General features: G+C 40.8%; 1 long non-coding RNA gene across 1 annotated transcript; it reads right to left on the bottom strand.

Annotated features, from left to right (window-relative positions):
• Nucleotides 1–1,146: 1,146 nt before the first annotated feature.
• On the bottom strand, nucleotides 1,147–3,601 carry LOC148128697 (uncharacterized). The gene is made up of 2 exons (XR_015746168.1): nucleotides 3,444–3,601; nucleotides 1,147–2,492 (listed from the first exon to the last, which is right to left on the bottom strand). It is a non-coding gene; the product is annotated as an uncharacterized LOC148128697 (long non-coding RNA).
• Nucleotides 3,602–4,035: the final 434 nt, after the last annotated feature.

The following is a 4,035-nucleotide window of genomic DNA, read 5'->3' as shown; positions in this document are numbered from 1 at the left end:
TACCTAAAAAAAAATAGGTTTCTTAATATCCACTTATTAAATCTGTAGAGAAGGAGAGTAAACTTTCCTTTCAGCATCACCAAGCTGCCGCTTATTTTCTCTTCTAGAAGGTATCATTCAGAAAGCCATAATCTCCAGGAGTTTTGTTAAGTATATCTTAGAGTCCTGGGGACCAAGAAAAACTTTCTCTTTTCAAAAGCTTTCTCCACTTCCTCCTGCGCATTCTTACCCGGCTGCCAGCTTCTTTGTGGCGGCCATTGCAGACCGCCGCTGCACCGTCTTGGGAAAAGGGGGTTCTGCCGGCCGGGAGGGGTCTGCAACACCCCCAAACCCCTTCCCGGATCCCCCTATCTTCAGCTACCCCTACAGGGTAACCTAGCTCTGAACCCGTCCGGATCGGAGCACCAAAAGCGGCTAGCGCGGCAGGGATCGCTCAGAGTCGCAAATCCCTGCCGCTCACGAAGCCGACAAACCGGAAGTCCAGGACTCAGGGATTCACTTTGTGACGCCTCTCCTAATAAAATATCCAGGAACTCTTTTATGTGCAACTGCAGTTCTAAGATCAATAGGAAAGAGTTTCTCTGAATGGGGCCAAATTCTGTTCTGCCGTAACGCAAAATTATGTATTTATTTATTTAGGACATTTATATTGCCACATATTTTGCACATGACTCAGCATTAGGCAGACTCTAACTGCCCCTTGACTGTCATTTATTTTTATTTTTCTCCATTATTATTATTATTATTTGTAATGCTGGTCTCTGACTGTAGTAAAAGTGGACTGGATGAACGAGGAAGCTCTATTGGAGACATTTGCCATCTTGAGTTATTTGTAAATAAATACATGTTTAAGAAAACAATCTCAAAATCGTACTTGACTGAAACCTGAAACTGAGTCTTGAGAGAAGACAAGGAGGAGATTATGAGAGCAGCTTCTCCAACTTACAAAATCTCTCAGTTGGACAAGGGAGGATTCAACACTCTTCCAAGGACTGAAAGACGTGTTGGGAGTAGTTAAAACCCTTCCTCATTCCTAGGAAAATAAAATATTTTAGGATATACTAAAAAGGGAGAATATATTTCCCCTAAAAGAAAAGTAGAAATTCAGAGAGGCTGAAACTCCGCCCCCTCCCACCTTTGCTAATGGACCATTACTCTGGCCTAGGCCAGTTTATTTTACATAACAAAGATCTACTCCAGGTAAAGCTATATAGGAATTGCCCAAAGCCATCACCATCATCCAGCGAGGCTCAACCAAGCCTGGGACTCAGGACAGCCTACAGAGTTGCCCCTGCATGGCCCCATGGGAGTCTGACAGCCGATCAGAATACAAGCTCAAATTCAAATCCCAACAGAGGGCATAAAACAATTGCACTCTCAGCATCTCAGCCCTTCTTTCCTCAACCAAGGCATGTGATCCTGTCCACCATTAAACCATGTTTCCAAGCAGTCACCATGTTTCCAGCGTCTTTCTTCCCCACTAGGAACTGAACCCAGAAGGATATTTCTTCCAACAGAGGCTAGACAGAAACTTCAGATCTGCTCCCTGTTATTCCGGAGCGTCAGACAGGAGCAATTAGATGGTGCAAATCTCTTGACCTTTTGCAGCACAAGAAGGTTGAGATGTTCCCCTCCTTCTCCTTTGGGTTCCTTCTCCAAAAGGATCTCAGATTAATCGATTCCTATCGGGACCCCATACCTGCCATGGCTGCAGCCTCGGAGCCCCCAACCTCTTTTCTCCCTCCTTCCTTCCCCTCCTCGGTCTGGAGGAATAAGCGGCATTCATGGCCTGTGACAGAGTCTGAATGATACTGTAGTGATGACGGTCATTTATGATCCGTTTCCTGTTCCTTTTCTCCTGGGTCTCCAGTGGGGCTTTCTGGGTGCATCTTCTGCGGCCTTTGACAGAAAAGACGTGCTTGGAAAGGGAACAGCGAAAATAATGATCTTGAAACGGATCTTCCACAAAGAAATGGGGTTCAAAGGCAGCATCTGTTGGCCTTGTTTTTGACAGATAACCAAAACTCGAAATACTATGGATGTATTTGAGACATATGTGCTTCTTCATTGTATACAGTGCAAAATTTGTGAGGATCCAGACTTTCCCTTCAATGGGTCCTGGCAAATGCATAAGTGCTTCATGGAAAGGAAAAATTCTGTCCCAGATGGAAAAAAATTCTATGAAGTGAACAAAGACATTGATTTGTCTCCACTTAGAGAGGGCCTCCCTGAGGGGTGCTATTTGTCCAGTTGTTGTGAATCGTTCTGATATAACCACACAAATTCCATTCCTGACAAGCATCGGAGGAAAGTCCTCATGAAATTCTCTCCATTTTCTGTGTCTGAAGCAAAGAGGCCAATCAGGGTCCATCTGAAATGGAGGAGCAGCTGGACAATTGCTGGGTATTGGAATCCTTCTTTGGGGAGCATCTGGTGGAAAAAGGGAATCTCCTTTTATCACTCAGAGCCTCTGAAGGAATTAGAGCAGTGATCTGAAAAAAGTAATGAAGAATGCTGTGTTATAATGTGGTCCAGATCAACTCCAAAATATTACTTATTGACAAACCCATTTTTTTTTGATGAATATATAAGAATAGTTTGTTCCTTAGTCATGGTTTAAAATATTTAAGACAGAATATTAACAAGATTGTCTATAAAAATGGAATGTAAAATCATATTAAACCCCCCAAAAAAATGCAATGTAAATTTCTGTGTCACCCATACAATTCCAACAATTAGATTCAAATTAGCAGATGTTACATAAAATGTCTGGATCTAAGATATAGGGCTGTATTATATGCTATTTTTGAGTACTAAAACCTCTTTCTCAGCTTCTATATCCCAAATTCTTTGTGAAGCAATTTTTCAGCTTCTTCTCTAGATGTACAAGAGCACAACTGCTAACTGAAATTGACAGTTGTACAATCCAATAAGTGTTTAATTGAAATTTTGTCTTTTTGGGGACTATGTCTGTTTCATCACTTTAATTTTAACCCAATAATTATATATCCTGAATTTATACAAAGCAGAAAGTGTGTAAATTAACAATTATCTATGAGGGCAGGAGCTGAACTCCTTTTATCCATCCCAAAGATACTCTTCTTGGTCTGAATATTTTTTATACATAGACAGGACTATTGCCAACTTGATTTCAATTGGATAAGACAGATATTATTGATATGTGAAAATGAATATGCTAATGGAGGACCTCAAAACCTGGATAGTTTTTCAATAGTAGAATATTCAGTAGAATATTCTCTAGGGACCTTATGGCTCTTCAGGCCTTTAATGGTCAATTTGAAGATGAATATAATAGACTAAAACATCATTGATATGTTCCCTAATATTCTGAAAAGCTGCTCTTGAATTCTATGAAGATATTGGATCTGTTGTTCATCCCCATCACCCCACTCACCTTACCAGATAGAGAAAAACACACAAACCTGTGGGACTTTGTAGGTGCCTACAAACATTGACATCGGGATGGAGATGTCGCTTCCTGCTGCATCAATCAGAGCCAGGATGTTGTCCTTCCTCCCACAGCTGTAGTTGGGGACATTGGATTCTCCAGTGGAGAGCATGTCCAGCAAGGCATCTGAAGTGCGGAAGGTGGTTCCGTAGTTGTCATGGATGGAGTAACCAAGTGTGAGATTGTGCAGGAGCTGGGAATTATTGCTGACCATTTGAATAGCAAAAATTGAAGTTAGGGTATTTGTTAGATCAGAACTCTTCCTATTGAAAAACAATATTCATGTTATTATATTCAATAGCAACAACAAATGTTTTAAAATATATAATCCTTCACAAACCTACTAAACCTTAGGCCAACATTGATCCAAATTGAATGATCAATTATGCAAATGAGAGAGGCAACTACAATCGTTTCAGTCACTACTTAAACAAAGGTCATTATTCAAGTGATGAACTCAGGAATGAACTGAGAAAGGAAAATCATCTGGATTTCATTCAGGTTTTTTAAAAACTCCATCTTTGGATTTTACTCTCTTCCACAAAGAAGGCAAAAAGGAAGCCATG

The sequence above is a fragment of the Notechis scutatus genome, unplaced genomic scaffold (assembly GCF_049901735.1).
Source record: "Notechis scutatus isolate UNSWTSFEM ecotype Mainland unplaced genomic scaffold, rNotScu1.2 NSCUCTG164, whole genome shotgun sequence".
In the NCBI taxonomy this organism is placed as follows: domain Eukaryota; kingdom Metazoa; phylum Chordata; class Lepidosauria; order Squamata; family Elapidae; genus Notechis; species Notechis scutatus.
This window is presented reverse-complemented; position numbering and strand designations above follow the sequence as displayed.